Below are 20,236 nucleotides of genomic sequence, written 5' to 3' on the forward strand. Positions count from 1 at the left end.
ATCTATATTTTATATGATGTCTAGGGCAGGGATCATCACAGAGAATCCAGCCTAAAAGTTCTGAAACCTGTTCCCATAGTACACAGAGATGATGACAGAAAACCCAGGCAGCTCCCTAAATAAGTCAGTGTCTACCTAGATGCCCAGTTGCCAAGTGAAATTTAAAAGAATCATAAACTTAAAAAGCAGAACAGAGCCTACTCTTGAATAACCAATCCAAACTTTTTAAATGATTGAAAATATCATGAATCCAAGATTCAAAAACCCTGAAAGTGAGTCTGTTAAGAGTACAAAATCCTCTGCTTCCTGCTCATGTGGTGGAAGATCAGGTACCAGGAATATTTGGATATTTGGAGCTTGACAGTCCCTGGGTCAGTGATATACCTGGAGTTTATTCATCTTGTTGGCTAAAGAGCACAATAGTAGGAAAACACTTTTTTTTTTCTTATGAGATATATATATATCCAATTTGAATGCAAAAGTTTTAAAACATCCATTGCCCGCTAAAGCACACATAACTGCAATGGACTGATTGTAATAATGGCCTCAATTACCCTCTCATGCCTAATTCTGTAATCTTTGAATATGATTGACTATTAACATAACCTTTTAATATGATTGAATATGATATCAAGAGATGAAGTCTATTTCCACATCTTTGTCACTTGCTTTGGATGTGATAGGAATCAAAACTTCCTAGCCTGTCAAGTTACTTCTCAGTAGCTTCCAAGACTAAGCCTCAAGGGACTTTATACACATCTTTCTTTTATTTTGGAGCCTTGCCACCACCATGATAACAAGCCCTTGAGCAGCCTGCTGGAGACTGAGAGACCACGTGGACCTGAGGTGAGTCAAGCCAGTTGTTACAGCTGAGGCCTCAGAGACAGGAAAAACAGGAGAAATCTAAGATAAAGGAAAGCCACCTACCTAACCTCCAGGTTTGCAGATGCTGAGGGAGTAGAGCTGAGATCATTCCACATTGCTAACCCACAGAATCATAGGCTAAATAATAAATGATCATTTACAACTCTTAAGTTTCTGTGTTCTGTTACATAGCAATGCCTAATTGATACAATGAGTGAAAACCATTACAACTCATGCATCTCTAGTGAGTCCATAGTGATGTCATTATGATGATCTATTATGATTTGAACCTTCTGTCTGGGCAATGCTAAATAATACAAATTGCTCTTCAATTATTAATTGAATAATTTAGTTAGGATGATGATTTGAAAGATTCCTCATGAACAATTCTGTGCTTTAGAAAGTTCCAGTGTTTAACTTTCCAAATACATGATCTCTAATATGACTGTTTATAAAACACATGTCCCTGGGCACATGTGGAACCAACTAGTCACATGTGGATTTCCCAGTTGGTTCCATGAGTTAAGGAGATTTAGACTATGATGTAGCTAGTCCAAATTTTTCCTTACCTGCTACACCCTCTGGCCTGCTGGTCGCAACACAGGAAAGCCACCAGCGAAGAGATCTCCCAGGACTGGGGGTGTGTTTCCTCCTCGGGAGTTGGCAGAGCCTCCTCCTTCTTTGTTGCTTGCTTTTGAACCTTCAAAGAGAAGAGCAAGTGGTGAAGATGTGTGAGCAGAGCTGAGCAGTTCCTTCTCACTCTGGGGTTTGACACCATCTCATCAGTGTCCCATTGTCCTCTTTCCAGTGTCGCCCTTGCACTCAGCATCTTCCCCAGGTGCCCTCTGCCTTGATACTCCGCAGACTCATGTGCCTATATATGTCTTCTGCCCTCTCCAGCCCTGTCAAAGAGCTAACCATTTGTGGCCAACCACCCTGAAAGGCGACCAAACAAAGGAACCTGAATTCTACCCGTTTGCTGGATGCTGATGGGGAATCAGAAGTACACTGCAAATTAGAAAACCTGAGCACGGCAGGTGTAGAGTTGGTTGTATTCGCAGCTTGGCATTGGGAAGACTAAACAAAGAAAACCTATGGATTTGATTCAGTCCACCATCTTAACTTGCTGTACACAGGGGGTTGACCAGGACTACAAGCAGGAAGTAACGGTCTGCAATGATTTCTGCTTCAGAATTTTCCTTCCCCTGGGTTCTCAGACACTGGGCCCACCCTATGATTCCCTAAACTCCTTTCTTCAAAACAGGAAGCCTGAAAGCTTGGACATCACTAACTCTAGCCTTTGAGATGTGTGTGATTACCAATTGCAGAACCTGAAAAGATATTCAGCGGAGGCAAAAATCACTGACAGAATGCATTTATAGCCTGAAGCTTTTATGCAGGGAGAAGTTAGGACACAGTGCCCACTGGTGGCTGAAAGTAGACAGATTATTCTGAGTATTAATGTACATTGATTACTGGAGTCATTATGAAGTGAGTGTTCCAAAAAAATGGATTAATTTGTTAATTGAGCATAGCCAAGTAGATAGTGGGTCTAAATGGAAACTAATTTATATTATAATCAATTTTGAAAACCCTTTTTTAAAAACATGTCTTTGGCTGGGCGTGGTGCCCCATGCCTGTAATCCCAGCTTCTCAGGAGGCTGAGGCAGGAGGATCGTGTGTTCTAAGCCAGCCACAGCAAAAGTGAGGTACTACACAACTCATTGAGTCCCTGTCTCTAAATAATTAAATACACAATAGGGCTGGAGATGTGGCTCAGTGGTTGAGTGACCCTGAGTTCAATCCCCAGTACTGCCCCCCTCAAAAAAAGTGTCTTTGTGTGTTATCATATGAGATACAATTATGTTTTTAGGACTAGCTTTAGGACCATCATGCACATCATTGCAAAATATATAAAGACCCAATACTTTACATTATTAAATAATTCAATCTTCCATAATCTGAACACTACCCCACCATAGAAAAAAGAGCAGGTATTATTATCTCCTTCATTTTGCAGATGAGCTAACTGAGCCTCAAAGAAGTTCCCTGGGGCTTGGGGTGTATAGGAGCGTAGTCCAGTGGCAGAGACTGTGTTTCATTCCTAGTACCAAAACAAAAAACAAACAACAACAACAACAACAACAAAAAAAAAAAAGAGGCTCCTTGATTTGCCTGGTGGCAGAAGCAGAATTCAACATGAGTCATCTGACCTGCACACAGGCTCCTATTATGTTCTGGAAGACAGAAGGCTGCAGTCATATAATCCTGTGCGATAAAATTTTGAATACATTTTCTTCCTTGTGAAAAACAAAAACTCTTTTTTTTTTTAAATTTGAGAGCTTTATTGTCTATAGTTAAGTTTGAGGACTATGTTGGCACAGGGTAAGGGATCTTTATTTACCCCATGATGGACACACAAAATATGGTACATCCATAAGATGAAACTGTGTGAGAGGGCTGAAGTACTGACACATAGTGTATTATGGATGGAGCTTGAAAATGCTGGCCTGAGAGAAGCCAGTCACCCAAAGGCCACAGAGGACATGATTCCATTCCTATGAAATAACCGGAATAAGCACATCCCTAGAGACAGAAAGTAGGCTGGTGGCTGCCAGGGGCTGGGCTGGGAGGAATGGAGTGACTGTTAATGAGTGTGGGATTTTCTTTTTGGGGTAATAAAAATGTTCTGGAACTAGATAGAGGGAATGGTTCCAACAACATTATGGATATAGTAAATGCCGCTGAAGGTTTTAAAATGGTAAAAATGGTAAATTGTGTTATATGTGTTTTATACAATGAATAAAAACGTCAACCTACCATGGAGTTGTTTTTGTTTTGTTTTGTTTTTTAACTTTTAGCCTTCGAAAAGTGATGGAAGATACACTCTAAACCATCTCTGTCCCTCTTGCCCAGATATCTGCCTGTCCACTGAGCAGGTCTGAGATGGCCTGGTGTGTCTTGCGTCACAAATGCAACCCAGCCAGGGGACTGTGGCTGTGCCCTGCCCTTGCCCCTGCCCTGAGCTTGCAGTAGGCCTGATTTGACTGCTTGCTTACTCTCAATTTGTGGGGCACTGCGGTCATTGATCTGTGTGACTTTTCGCAGGCGAATTCCTTGCTGGATATTGGCCAATAGGCCACTCCAACCTTTCGGATCTGGCTTCCTCAAGCCTGGAGTGTCAGTGCTGATCTGTAAAAGAAGAAGAGGTTTGACTATAATTGCATTTAACATTCACAGAGGAGCAGAACAGCCTGACTCTGGGAGCTCTCCTACTTACATACTCCCTCCCCAAAGCTGACCTCGTCCAGGCAGTTACCTTCAGCTATCACTGGAGACTGCCTCAGTCCCGACCACACCTCTCTTCCTGAAGCCTAGAATGGACTCTTTCTTTTAGAGGCCTCAAGCCAAGTGCCCATCTTGTGCATAAAGTCCTGGAGGCCTCAAGGAGCCCTCAATCATAGCCCCTTTCCCCCCTTACTGGTAAGCTTCACCCACACACTTAGGCTTCCACCTGTGCATCCCTACTTTCTGCTTCCAGGTTCTGAATGATCACTCTGCCTGGTGTCCCTAGGTTACCCCTGGACCAAATCCTAGACTGCCCCTACCTTGTGGATGGGAGATACTCCTGCTTCATTTGACTCTAGACTACTCTGAGCAGTACTGAGGTGTGGCTTAGTCCTTTGGTGGTCACATCCTTCCAAGGTTAGGGCCCAGGTGGCCCATCATGGGCCTGTTACATCTCTTAACTGAAGCCAATTTGGACTCTGGGAGCCGGTTTTGAGGGAAGTGATAGCAATCTTCATATGATTTTTGGAGCAAAGAGAAGAACCAAGGGGTTCCACAGAAATTGGGGCCCAGAAAGTTCAGAGAAAGGTGCGGCAGGGCTATAGTGGCTGAGTGACTGCTAGCTCTGTGCCTGGATGTGTCACATCAGTCTTCATGAATCCTTGTGAGTTTCAAGAGACCTTGTCCTCCCCTTCACAGAGGAAGAAACTGAGTCTATGAAATCATCTCTTGGAGGTCATGGGATTGGGATTCAACTCTAAATGGGCTGAATCCTGAAGGCCACATACTTTTTACTTTGCAGCACTAGTGATCAAGATCACATGCCATCTTGAGTTTATGTGTCCTAGAGACTGCTGAAATGCTTCATAAGTATCTTAGCAAGAACAACTTTGTCCTAATTCTGCAAGTAGTCCTGAGATCCAACTGCTTTCCTTCCAGATAAAAGGTGTGGGAGGTTGGCAAAAGGGGAGGGAGAGGCTGCACTGGGAGACACAGCCATGGAGATTCGCTGCACTTAGGATGTTAATGCCATGCGACTTTAGAGACCATTAAACACTTTTCAAGGCAAGAAATACTTCCTAGTCCCTACTGAAGAAAGGACTATGTTTCTTTGGGTTTCAGTTTAAATATTATCATTTTGGAGTCTTTTCTGCTCCCAAATTTAAATAAGATCATGAACTCTCCTGTCTTAGAGTGTTATATTTCATTTTCCTCTGTCATATTTATCAGAGCATACAAGTTTATAGTTATCTTTCTATGGTTCTGGTTATGAGTTTTATGTTCATTAACCCCAAGGACTCTCTATTAGTATATCCTCAAAGAGTAGAACAGGACCTGGCCTCAGATAGGTTCAATAACTATTTTCTGAGCAGATGAATGAATAGAGGCGTGAACTACACTTAGGAGGTGTAAGACATTGTCCTTGCTCTAAAGGGCATGCACATGTGCCAGGGTCATGGACACACAGGGAGTTTAGCCAACCTACTACACGATAGAGCACCCATTGAGTCCCATAGAGAGGAAGACCACAGAGGGTTCAGATATGGCCACATGTATGAGCCCAGCACTCTTCAGAGAAGATGTGAGATCTAGGAGGGCCCCTGACGTGTACCTGGAATTTATAAATCCTTGCTATCACTATTTTCTCTTCAACAAAGGGCAAAGCAGGCTTGCTGACTAGAAACTCAGGGGCCCTGTAGTGTCTCAGACTAGAAGTGAAGGCCACTGTGGTTTGTGCTTAAATATGCTGAGTCCATATTTTCACTGGCTGACTAAGCTCAGGTTATGAACCTTATGCTGGCTTTGACAGGTATGAGCTTCACTGTCTGGATCTTATTTCCTACAAACATGATTTTTGAGATGGGCTTATAAATGGTAGTCATTAAGGCACCTGTGAGCAAGTGGCCCAACCCTAATTGGTTGGCTAGATTTAGATATACACATAGATATGTATACTATGAATATCTAACTGCACACAGACAGCAGGATATTTCCCATACAACATGTTCTAAAAATATCCTCTAGAACCATTGATGTCAGAAGTCATTTTGCACTGCAAAGTTTAAGATTTTTAAACTCTTCTTTCATTTTATTTATAAGTAAGGGATCAAGTAAGGGATCAACAGAAATACTAAAACCCTTGCCAAGAGGGTATTATTATTATTTTTTTGGTATAAATTTGGTATTACAATCTTATGTGCATTATGGTCAGGGACACAGAAGAGGAAGTGCTTCATCAATTTCTTCCTGGGCACAAGATAAACAGCAGTGAGTTATAATGATATTCATGGCCTAACTCAGGTCAGGGTTTATAAGGCACATTTTTCCATTTAAAGAAGCACCTGGAATGCAGAGAAAACCCTACCTGTCACTACTGCTGGGAGAGGGGTCCCCTCATCCAACTCACCCTCAATTTCCTATTTATTACCACAATGCACCCCACTTCCTGACCTTGCCTATCCCAGGTGTTGCAGGTCAGGGCTGTGAATTACAATGAGTGGAAAGAATGATTTTTATTTTAGTACCTACTTAGCACATGCATCAATAAATCCCTGATGATGCTATGTGACCGATTTGTTAATAAATATGTTCTACATTGTGGCAGGAAATGAGGGTCAGGACACCAAGAACTGGCAGCAACACTTTATTAGTTGCACCAGAGCCCAGAGGGATAATTCCCAAAGTCTGAGCTCTGAGTGCAGCATGGTTTTACTCTGGTATATAAGCAAGTTTGGTTTACTTTTTTTTTAATGTGGTGCTGGGGATTAAACCCAGGGCCTCACACATTCGAGACAATGAGCTACAACCTCAGCCCCTTATAAGCAAGCTTGGGGTACATCAAGGCAAGGGAGTTAGTGCAATTCTATTGGAGGGTGCAGTCTACATTTTGAATATGGGTGCAAGCTTGTCAACAGCCTAGGGACTCTTAGCTCACACACTTAGGGACTTTTACTGTACTAAGGGGATTGTTCTGTCCCTGTTGCTTTGTTTCCTGCTTCTGCTGCTGTGGTTTTCTGTGACAGGTACCCGCTATCCGCTGCAAGCTTCTATGGTTAAATGCCACTATGTAGAGCTGCTGTGGGTCAGCATGCAAACCACAGCCTGGCAGCTCTTAAACTGCTAAAGTCACCATTTTGCTCCACCACAACATCAGCAGAAGCACATGGCAAGTCACATTACATTTACACCATCAGTTCAGATCTGCCCTAAATTTAACATTCCTTCTCCTTTGCTTCTAGTTTTTTCCTGCTCCAGTGTCTGCTTTAGTGATTGTCCTCTAGAGGGCTCCCCCTCACCTGGTATCCTTCCACCCTCTCCTCTCCAGTGAGGCACAGAAGAATAATGAACTGCATAACTAAGGTGTCCATATATATCTGGACTTAATAGGTTTTCTACAAGAGGATGACTTCATTCTCACATTGAAGATCATAGTACCCAATGAGATACGTTGTTACTCCATCCTTAATATTTATACATAATTTCCTTTTCAAAAAAATCTTCTACAACTCTAAGAATTCTTGTTACTGTGGTTACGGGATGCAGTAACAGGAGGGAAGATTCCTGGCTGTTTTATTCTCTGCAAATCCTGATCACTGGTAACTATACTAAAAATATCATAAAGAGAAAGAAAGCCACGCCTGGACACTTTTCCCACTGCAACTATTTACACCAAAAAACAAAATCAAGCCATCATTTCAAAGATAACTAATGTTAACAACATTATTGAGTATGAAGATTGACTGGTTCCACAGGAAGCTTTGGTTCACTCAGTTTCCCTACAACAAGTTTCAAAAGAAATAGCCCAGGATCTGAAAAGATGCAAAATATGCACATTAGCTCATCCCCTTCGGTGTAAAGATGGAAAACCTGAAGTGAGCCAGTAAGAAGATTAGAAGCACCGAACTCGAATGACAGCACTAACAGAGTCAAGGGTCGGATGAAATTGGCGAGGGGCCTTTCTTCTTATCTTGATAAGTTATAAGGTCTTTGAATTTATAAGGGCTTGTCATTCCAACAAATGAGTCAGCCATGATACTGTTTGAAATGCACATCCCCTGTTATTTGCCACCTTGTCACCATATGCCATTCCTGCATCTGTCTGATCCTGGTTTCTGTGACAAATGCTAATAAAAATCTAGCCAGCTGATCCAAAACAAGCAGGTTATTGCTCTCAAAGATGATCTAAACCCAGTCAGCCTAACACGGTTTCAGTCTCGCAGTCTCCGTGGTGGCTGTTAAACTAATAGCAGTGCCCGGTTTCCTGGCACGTGGCCTGCTCATGAACCAGCCCTCAGCCTACCCCTTCTCACACTTGACACAGACCCGTGTCAGCAGCCAGGCCACTTGCAATTCATTCCCAAGTCTAAATCACAAGAACATGCCAGAATGGTGGAGTCTCCTGCCTGCTGCTACCGTCTTTATGTAGAACACAGGGAACCCAGGATCCAGAATAGAGATTGAAATATTTTCAGAAAAAAAAATGAACTCTCTTGTGTGGGACCTGACAGAATGTTCCCTATGTCCCAAATGTGCAGAAATCAAGCTGTTCAAGAATGAGGCATTTTGGGATCTGACAGTTCACTGTCTCATTTTAGAACTTCAAATTGCAATTCAAATCCATGAACAAAAAGAATGAACCTTTTAACCTCCTTTTCTAAAGCCTGATGTCTTAAACCAAAGTGTCTACAGGCCCGTGAGTAGAGCTACCTCATGCTGTGTTGCTACTCTTATCTGTAGGTAAAGCAGAATTAGGAACTTTTCACTGGGGCTGCAGGCTGTAGGTGAGTCTGATCCTGTTCTTTACACCCATAAAAAAAAGCCCACCCATTAAGTTTATCTCAACCTCTGGCACAACTTGGATTGTTACGTGTGGCACAACCTCCTTGCCATCTCGTTCCCAGCAGGCAGCCCATTCCAACCTCCAGTTCTTTTTTCATGAGTGATTTCTCTGGAATCTGGCCCCTCTTCTCCATCCCCGTGATGCTGCCTTAAGGAAGCCCACCAATCCCTCTGCAGTCCACCACTTGCTCTTCCTGCCTCTTGTCTTGCCCTCCTCCAAAGCAGCCAGAGTGATCCTTTTAAGGGTCATATCATTTATTGTGTCACTCTTTGCTGGCTCCCCACTGCTCTGAGGAACTCATTCAAATCCCCTCTGCTGCATAGGCCTTTTGTCCCACACTTTCCATTTTACACTGGAGTTCACCTTCAGAACTTGGCTTGAACAAGCTGTGATCTTTGCTCTTTTCACACTTTTCTCTTGTCAGTCTTCCAAGGAATTGGTGGATCCAAGAAGGCCAGGTAAGAGCCCTGTCTATGCTCTGGGAGGAACTCTTGCCCCCAGCAGAGCATCTGCTCTCTGGGTCATGTCACTCCACTCATGCCCTGCAATGGCTTTCCACCTCACTCAGAATAGCACAAGCAAAGTCCTCCTTAACATCACTGGCTGGACTTGACCCCCATTTCCTCTTGCTACCCTGTGTGTACCTATGAATGATAGCATTTTTTAAACTAGTGTTATAAAATAGTGTTATAAAGAATTTGACGATCCTTTTCTAGATACAAACTACACTTATGGTGATAAATTTAATCACTAATTTTTAGCAATTTAAATTCCAATATGAGTTCAAGGTTTCTTCAATAGGGAATAATTAGAAAAGTAGGAGAATAAATGTCAGGGATGAGAAGAGTAGAAATGAAGGAGTGTGGAAAGAGAGGGATTTGAGATGTATATACAAGGCCAGCAAGGTCAGGTTTAGAGGCAGGGATTAGAGATTCAACTTTCGCAGAGCTATAGATTCAGAAAGGCAATGAACATATAGGTGTGGGTTGGATACCCGACAAAAACACATATTTAAATTCATGTGGTGTTTGTTAGTTTTAAATGATAAAATGAATTTATAAATAGTTCATGGAGACTTTTGGAGAGAGGGGACTTGAATGATGGTTAATAGAAATCAGGAGAAAACTACTTAGTTATTGATGTAACCCAATAATATTTAAGATATGAGTGTTGACTGGGCCAGGGGCCATAGGGGTTGGACTGCCAGGATCTTGTTCTCAGAGAGTATATGTACATATGTGTGTACAAATGTGTATGTGTGCTATTCCATATGTGTGTGTTTATATGGTATATAGACATATACACATTTATATATATATATATATATATATATATATATAGGTTTGTGTGTGTGTGTGTTTTATAATTTATTTTCTAGATCCAAGCTTCTTAGCTGGCCTCTAAAACTAGAATCTCAATCCACCTTTGAGATTACCTTTAGAGGGTCATCTTTAAAGCACTAATCACCTGATTTCCCTTCACAAAATGCCCTTGTGGCACTCCACTCTTAACTGAAAGGAGGAATCCAGTCATACTGCCCCAGGTAGCCTTCCCAGGCTGTGATAGGCCTCCATTCTAGATTGTTCCAGTGTTTCTTGTTTCCTGCTTTGCAGCCTGTGCTCAGGCTCCTGTCTCTTCTGGGAATGCCCTCACCAAAGTCCTGCAATATTTCACAAACCTTTTACCTCCCTTGTAAGCTACACAGCAAGAACAGTTTACAAAGACTTTTTTTTTAACTTCCTCAATTAGACTTTTCCTACTGCCAAAGCACATGATCTGTAACTTTCTATGACACTATTTATATCTTGTCCAATATTACAGCCTTTACATATATTTGTCTCTTGTTTTTGAGAGTAGGATCTAAGCCACTTTCTATTACGAAGGAAGACAGATTTTCTTTTCTTTTCTTTTAACTACATACATAAGCAATCTATCTGTATTTGTTAACTTGAATTCCATGTAGACCTTAACCCTGGATCTTTGGCTCTGACAACCAACGGCTCCCACACAACATGCAGGTGTGGGAGGAGAATCGACTGTCCTGGGAGGGCATCTCACAGCCCAGGTTCTTCCAGAGGGTCCTCTCACTTTCTATTCCTTGGCCACTCTATCCCTGCAAGTGAGAATTCAATTTGTCATCACTCTCGTTTTCAATGGTGGCAATGTTCCCAGGTTTTTAAGTCTAAATTTTAAATTATGAGTAAAATTTGGTTTAAAAAAAACCCATACTGGACCTGCAAAGAACAACCTCATTAATTCAAAAATTAAAAAATAAATTAAAAAAAAAGCCTGAGGCTAGGAGTCAAGGTACAATATGAGGAAGAGATAATAAATAATTCACAGTTTGAACAGTATCTCAATAACTGGTGAGGTTTCTTTTATATTTTCTTTTTACTTTAGACAAAAAGTGCTACCCCCCTCCACAAAAAAAAAGAGAAAGAAAAAGAAAGAAAGAAACGTGCCCAACTCCCAGCTGATTAATTTGCAAATTAATGAAATAACACCACTGTCCTTAATTCCAGCTGATGGCACCAGCATTCCCATTTTTGCTAAATGCCTTCCTCATTCATCCAAGTTTGAACCCTCAAAGATACCTATGGCTCTGTCCCCTCTTTCATTTGAAGTAAAAAAGCTTTTGGGAGGACCCATCTCCTCCTCTACTTTAGTATGCATACAGAGGTAGTTTTGGAGTCTGAGGAAGGGAATTAACAAGGGTCTGTGTTATGAATTGGGTGTGAGGAGTACCCCAAAAGCTCATGTGTGAGAAAGTGCAAGAGGTTTAGAGGAGAAATGCTTGGGTTACGAGAGCCTTAAATTAATGAATTAATGCCATGATGAGATTGACTGAGTGGAAACTGAAAGAGGGTAGGGTGTGGCTAGAGGAGGTAGATCACTGGGGACCTGGCTTTGGGGTATATATTTTGTATCTGGCAAGTGGAGTGTCTCTCTGCTTTCTAATCATCACATGAGCCACTTCCCTTCACCACACTCTTCCACCATGATGTCCCTGCCTCACCTGGAGCCCTGAGGAATGGAATCTGTTGTCTATAGACTGAGACCTCTGAAACTGTAAGCCCCCAAATAAACTTTCCCTCCTCTATAGTTCTCTGGTGGGGTCCTTTAGTCACAGCAACGAGAAAGCTGACTAAACAGGCTGCAACATGCAATGAGGTGACAATAACAACATCACAATAACAAAAAGTAATGGGAAGGCATTTATATGTGCCAGGCCTTGTCCCAAGTAACCTGAGAGAATTAACTCATTACAAGGGCCCTTGAGCAACCCTTGGATGTAGGTCCTGGTTATGAGGATTCTGTCCACTTGACAGATGAGGCACAGAGGTGAAGCAGACCACCTACTGCCAGGAAGTGTAGAGCTGAGAGGTAATCCCAGGTCAGTCTGGCACTCATAACCACTAAGCTGCAAGCCTCTTCCATAATGTCATCACCCAGGAAATGCAGGGCAGGCCTGCAGCTGGGGGTGGGGGTGGGGTGGGGGAAAACTGCCCTCTGGCCTAGAACCAGGATAGATGCTGCTTCACAAGGAACCAGAGCAGGAAGGAGCAGGCAGGGAAAGGGCATCAGAGAAGGAAAAGGAAGGGCTGTGGGGTGTGCGTGCACGTGTGTGTGTGTGTGTGTGTGTGTGTGTGTGTGTGTGTAAGACAAAAGCTTTCAGAAAAGGCTAGTACTATAGAAGCTAAGTGCTAGGCCTCTGCCAGGACCAGAAAGGATGGCCAAGGTGGAAGAAGAAGAACCGGTTAGTGCATTAAATGTGAGCCAGCAGCTGCCTTGGCAAGGGAGGACCAGGGGCATTTCTAGTGGAAACTGCACAGAGTAACCCTACGCTGTGCGGCTGATATCTCAACTGTAAACTACTTGTTCCTGAAACTCCCTTGTCAGGTAACACAGAACCTCTTATGCACCAATCTTACTGCTCCACCTCTTTCTTTCCAGAGTTGAGTCCCAGTTCTCCTTTCATGCCTCTCTACTGACTGAAGGTAAAATGCAGGGTTTTCAGCTAATGGCTTCCTTATGTTGATTCTGAAATAATAGGGATTATGAACACAGCCCACATATAAAAGGAGACAAAAGCAACAAAAATAGCTATGGGAGAAATTTCAAAATTTATGGCAAGTGTGAGATGTTTTCAGAGTATTGCCAGTTACGGATGATAATGTAAGTGGATTTAGACTTCTTTTTCTCACTGTCATTTTTCTAGGCCTTTTGCATGGAGAATTCAATAGGAGTCTCTGAGTCTGGGCTTGGATTGGATCCTAGAAAAACAATGATCTGCAGCTTTGCCTAAGAAGAGCACCCATGGGATTCTCATCCATTTCAAAGTCTGCTTCCAGACCTCTCTGGGCTGGTCCCCTGGAGCAGCAGATCTGGGATGCCTGACATACGTGCTTCAAAATTCTGTCATCACCCTTGGCTCTCCAGTTCTGGACACGGCTGATGAAGAATGGAGGGTTTTCCCACCTAGAAACTCAATACAATCTCCTTCAAAATACCAATGACATTCTTCACAAAACTAGAAAAAAAAAACAGTTCTAAAATTCATTTGAAAGAATAAAGGACCCAGAATAGCCAAAGCAATTCTCAGTCCAAAAAGCAATGCTGGACGCATGACAAAACCTGACTTCAAATTATACTACAGAACTATAGTAACAAAAAACTGCATAAAACAGACACATGGACCAGTGGTTCAGAATAGAAGACACAGAGACAAACCCACACACATCTACAGTCCTCTGATCATTGACAAAGTTGCCAAAAACACACACTGGAAAAAAGACAGCCTATTGAACAACTGTTGGTGCTGGGAAAACTAGTTATCTATATGTGGAAAAATGAAACTAGACCCTTATCTCTTACCCTGCACAAATATCAACTCAAAATTGATCAAAGACCGAGGAATTAGACTAGAAACTATGCAACTCCTAGGAAAAAACATAGGGTCAACACTCCAGCATATAGGCACAGGCAGTGACTTTCTTTGTAGGATACCTAAAGCTCAGAAAATAATGACAAGAGTTAATTAATAGAATGGCATATAATTAAAAAGCTTCTGTTCAGCAAAGGAAACAATTAGGAATGTGAAGAGATAAACCATAGGATGGAGAAAATATTTGCTAGCTATTTTTTTTTCTGACAGAGGATTAATATCCAGAGTATATAAAGAACTAAAAAAACACCCAAAAAAACCCTTCAATTAATAACTGGGTTAATGAATTAAACAGACACATCTCAAAAGAAGAAATACAGATGGTCAACAAATATGTGAAAAAATGTTCAGCATCATTAGCATTTAGGGAAATGTAAAATTGAAACTACAGTGACATTTCATCTTACATCAGTCAGAATGGCCGTCATTGAGAATACAAATAATAATAAATACTGGAGAAAAAGAAACTTTTATATCGTTGGTGGATTTGCAAATTAGTACAACCACTATGGAAATCAGTGTGGAGGTACCTCAAAAGACTAGGCACAGAACTACCACATGACCCAGCTATTTTCCTTGGTATTTGTTCTAAAAATTTAAAGTCATTGTAATATAGTGATACATGCAAACCATGTTTATAGTGGCGTAATTCACAATAGCCAAACTGTGGGATGTGACGAGGTGTCCACTAATGAATAAATGGATAAAGAAAATGTGGTATACAGACACAATAGAATTTTATTTAGGCATAAAAAAGAATAAAATTGTGTTATTGTTATTTATAGGAAAATGGATGGAACTTGAGAACATTATATTAAAGGTCAAGGTTGTATGTTTTCTCTCATATGTGGAAGGCAGAGTGGAATAAAGAAAAGAAAGGTGACAGGGGATTCAGTTGAAGAAAGAGACCAGGGATGGGAAAACGGGAGACAGGGATAAGTGCTGGGAAGTGATATTGGCCAAATTATATTGTTATATTGTGTACACGTACGAATATGTAACAACAAATCCCACCATCGTGTACAACTATAATGCACCAGTAAAAATATGTGGAAAGACAAGGAAAAAAAAAAAGAATGGAGGCTTGCCTTCCTTTCCTATCTGGCCCCAAACCATCCTTTTGTTTTCAGGAGATGCTCCACACCCCTTCAGGTGTCTCTGTGATCCATGCCCTTGCCCTTGACTTCCTCAGTTCTTCCTGAGCCACTGCTTTTGTTGCTGTCTGGGCTGCCAACAACATATTTGCTGGACGGTAGTTAAGCAGGCAGTGTTGTTGTATAGGGGAAGAGCAGAGCCCAGGTCCCTTATTACTATTCTAGCTGAGTTTTCACTTAAGGAAGCAACTGTTTGCCAGTGGCCAAGTGTTCTTGGTAGATTAAGAACTCTTTCTATGGCTGGTGCCATGATGCATGCCCGTAATCCCAGCAACTCAGGAGGCTGTGGCAACTGGTTCACAAGTTCAAAGCCAGCCTCAGCCATTCAATGAGATCCAAGGCAATTTAGTGAGACCCTATCTCAAAATAAAAAATAAAAAGGGCTGGGGATATGGCTCAGTAGTTAAGCGCCCCTGATTTTAATCACCAGTACCAAAAGGAACTAACAAACAAAAACAACATTTTCCATCAGTTTTCCATGAGTAAACACAGTCCTTCTTTGCATTGAAAATGTGGGCTCTGGAGTCCCACCATCTTGAATGGGATCCTGGATCTACTATTTATTAGTAGCATAATTTAAGGTAAGTTACCTGACCTCTGGAGGCCTCCATTTTTCTCATCTGTAAAATTGGAAAGAGAATAACAACAGCCACATAAACTGTGGTAAGAAATAAATGAGATAATCTATATATTGAGTTTAAAACAGTGCTTTGCACCTAGTAATTAATAAATGTGAGCTATTAATACCAGCTCTCTCTAATAGCTTCTGACACACTCCTTTTTCTGTTTTAAAGCTCATATTCCCTGGAATAAAGACAGGGATTTAAAAAAAGAAAAAAAGAAATCACTGGATGACAGCTGTGTCACAGGCCTAGGAAACAGCCAGTTCAGATTGGGAAAAAATGTAATAGATTCCAAGCAAGAGACTACGGATAAAAGATGGATGATATTAGGTATCAAAGGAAAAAAGACTCTCTCCTCTCCTTTCCTCTTCACCCCTATTGAAAACAAAGAGAATCTGTGATTCCATTGAAAAGAGGAAGCTGCCCAGGAAAAGTTTCATATGAATAATATTTTTACTTCGTAATCCTGAAAATATTGTTTTTCATGAATGTTCAACTTTTATAGACAAAGCAAGAAATACTAAACTATGATAGAAGACACATGTTATTATCCTTAATTATAAAGAAGTTGATGGATCTGGGAATATTTAGAAAAAACAATAGACTACAACTAAGTGGGGTTTATTCTGGGAATGCATATAGGAATATCTGGTTCCACAAAGGACAATCAAAAATCTCATTGATTGCATTAACCAATGCAAAAAAAGCATCTGACGAAATTCAACATCTGTTCATAATTAAAAACTCTTGCTGAACAAGAAATGGAGGGGAACTTGATCATCCTGATAGAGGGCATTGTCAAAAACACTATAACATCATACTTGAAGGAAGAATATTTTCCTCTGAAAACTAGGAACAAAGCAAGAATGTTCCCTCTCATCAATTTTATTTGACATCATATTGTAAATCCTAGTAAGTGAAATAAGATAATACAAAGAAATAAACAGCATGCAGATTGAAAAGGAAGATATCAACACTGCATTTGTGGGCTGGGGTTTTGGCTCAGTGGTAGAGCACTTGCCTCCCATGAGCAAGGCCCTGGATTCGATCCCCAGCATTGCATAAATAAAATAAACAAAATTGAGGTATATGTCCATTTACAGCTAATATATATATATATATATATATATATATATATATATATATATATATATATATATATATTAAATAAAAAGCTGCATCAGGGAGCATGGTTTTCTATTTAGGAAACTTCTAGTGAGTTAGTAAGGTCAGAATAGATATAAAGTCAACTAAAAAAATCCATCATATTTCTATATACTAGCAATAAATAACTGGAAATCAAAAAAAATTTTTAAAAGCCCAGACATGGATTTTTAAAACCACAGAATGTCAATGAAAGGAAGAATTTTTAAATATGGTAAAGATGCTAATTCTCCCCAGGTTTATCTATAAATTCAATGCAATTCAATTCAAAATCCCAGATTTTAAAATAGACATAGGTGAATTGATTTTAAAATGTATATGGAAAAGCAAAAAAAAAAAAGAAGAGTGAAGCTGGAGGACATGGATACCTCATTTTAGGATTAACTATAAACTACAGTAATCAAGATGGTCTGATGCTGTCCAGGGGACACACACACATATCAATGGGATGGATGGATGGATTAGAGAGTTCAGAAATAGGGCCACCTGAGTGTGGTTAATGGATTTTTGAGAAAAATGTGAAGTAGTTTCATGAAAAAAGGATAGACTTTAGAACAAATGTTGGAACAACTGGACACTTGTATGCAAAAAGGTATGAGCCTAAGCCTCATACCTTGTAGAAATTACCCTTAAATGGATCACGATTGATCCACAAGAGGATCATAAAATGTAAAATTGTAGTATTTTTAAGAAGAAAACAAAGGAGAATTCTTTGTGATTTGGAGTTGAACAAAGAGTTCTTAGATAAGACACAAAAACCACATCCAATCAAAAAAAAATTACAAAGTTAGACTCCATAAAACACTTAAATTGTTGTTTTGGGAAAAATTGTTAACAGGATGAAAAGTAAGTTACAGACAAGAAGAAAAAAATTTTGTGCAATAAAGGACTTATATTTAGAATATATAAAGAACTTTCAAAACTCAACAATAAGAAAACAAAAACCCCAGTTAACATAAAGGACAAAAGACTTAAACAGATATTTCACCAAAAAGAATATACAGAAGGTAGATAAGAACAGGAATAGATGTTTGCTATCATTAGTCATTAGAGAAATGCAGATTAAATCATGATGGGAGACTACTACACACCTGTACAATGGCTAACCTGCAAAAACCAAACCAACAAGCCAAAACAACAAAGAAACAGAAAAGTACCTACAATATCACATAATGAAAACAACAGAGCACAACTGGAACCCTCACACATCGTTTGTGGGACTGTGAAGCACCACAGTTTGACATTTTTTTATAAAGTCAGACATACACTTAACATATGACCCAGTAATCTCACAGCTAGGTATTTACCCTGGAAAAACAAAGTCTTAGGTTCATTCAAAATCCTATACACAAATATTTATAGCAGCTTTATTCATAATCACCAAAACCTGGAAGTTACCTGAATAAATTGAGCCAGTGAATGGATTAACAAACTGTGGACAATGCCCAGCATTGGAATACTCATGAGAAAATAAAAAGGAAGACAAGTGGCCACCAGGGATTACAGATGGAAGAAGGGTATGACTTCAAAGGGGTGGCACCAGAGAGCTTTGGGGTTGATGGATCTATACTGTATTCTTACAGTGCACAAATCCATGCATACGTTATAATTCACAGACCCATCACCCTCCCCGAGAATAAAAGTCAATCTTACAATATGAAAATTTGAAAAATGAAAACAAAATTTAAAATACTAAAAAAATTTGGCAAATGAAAGACAGAAAAGAGATGGAGCAAAGAGTAGGGGCACTGGTGACCCCGTTTCATATAAGAGAGGGTCAGAGCACACTGTCAAATGCTGACCACAACCAATGGAGGCTCAAGTGTATTATTTAAAGATCAAAGGCAACCACAAAAGGAAGTCAAAATAGCACAGTAAGAACCAAAAGTAAGGAGGAAGACAGGGAGGAGAAGGTGAGAGGTGATATAAGGGAGTTCAATCCCCATCTCTTATAGCAGCAAGTCAATAAATGATGACTCAGTGTGATAAAGAAAGAAATAACAGTGTTGTCATATTATTTAGAGATTAAAATTTAAACTCACCCCTCGCCCTCATCAAGTTTATCATCTCTTCTATTCCGAAAGCCAAAAAGAGCAAGCACCTAACTCACTCAACCAGGGCTCACCTACAGACTGTTTTCTCCTTCATTACCACTTTGTGCACTACTTCCTTTTTTAAACCATGGCATTTATTTGCCATTCCCACTGGGCCACTCACTAAGTTCTAATCTCCGTTCATTTGCAGAACAGTAAAAATATATCTCAGGCCAACAAATGGTCAGGTTCTTCCCATCTCAAGTGACCATGCTTATCGTGTCCCAGGGTCAGGGAGATCCATTATCCAAACATTTCAACATCCCAAACAACAATGCCTCTTATTTTCTTAAGAACGAGGACAGTCTCTCCTGAGGTTTCATCTTGAATTCAAACTCAGTTGTCTAAAGGCCTAGTCTGTGTGCACATGGGGCTTTCATGGAATAGGTTAATGGGCAGGAGTTACCACTGGCCAAGAAGCTAATATGAACAGGCTCTGGGAAGAATAAGTCTCCTGGGATTATGTCCCTCAGGGCTGCTGTAGGGTGCCAGGATGACATCTTGTTCCCATCCTGCAACTATCAGACCCTTCAATCACTACATGGCACAATTATTGCTAACACCTAGATAAATCTTCCATGAATGTCATCAGTCCCTCCTCTGGTTAAGAATGTACAATATCTCTGTCTGGCTCAAATATACCATCTCCACGAAGTGCTTTCTGAAAACTCACCTGCTGATTCTCCCCAAACAACAGCGACATAGTCCTATAATTGCAAACATTTGCAGCTTACAAGTCTTTCTGTATATTTATGATATATGGGTTTCACAGCAGCGTGGAGGGGCAAATGTCAGTTCCTTTGTTTTCCACTCCAGAAGCCCAGAGACTGCTACACACCAGGAATTCAGTATATATTTATTTGACTTTCTGGATTTATTAAGCACAACATTTTGTCCTAATGTTCTCTATAAAAACAGCCTCAAGTTGTTGTTTTTAGGATGGAAATATCTATAAAAATACACAACAAATGAACAATATCTAAAATTAGCAAATATATGACAAATAGCAGGTAGCACAAACTTATGGTTATAGGTCAAAACAAAAAAAGAAAGGACAACCTGCAGAAAAGCAGGTTTAAGGTTTAAATACCCCCCATCCTTTTTCCTTATGTATGTTTTTCAAACCTATTTTGCAAAGTTGTATTTATTTTCTTAGAAAAATAGTCGGTACATCCATATGCATAAGGACGAAAGGTCAAATGCAAGTAAATACAGTAAATTAGATAGCTCCATGCATAATTTGCAAGAAAAGTACAAACTCTCCT

The 20,236-nt window shown here is 40.4% G+C and overlaps 1 pseudogene; it reads right to left on the reverse strand.

Annotated features, from left to right (window-relative positions):
- Window positions 1–19,674, reverse strand: part of LOC143389649 (WAS/WASL-interacting protein family member 3-like) — a 36,415-nt pseudogene extending 16,741 nt beyond the window's left edge.
- Window positions 19,675–20,236: the final 562 nt, after the last annotated feature.

Source organism: Callospermophilus lateralis, unplaced genomic scaffold (genome assembly GCF_048772815.1).
Source record: "Callospermophilus lateralis isolate mCalLat2 unplaced genomic scaffold, mCalLat2.hap1 Scaffold_63, whole genome shotgun sequence".
Classification (NCBI taxonomy): Eukaryota; Metazoa; Chordata; class Mammalia; order Rodentia; family Sciuridae; genus Callospermophilus; species Callospermophilus lateralis.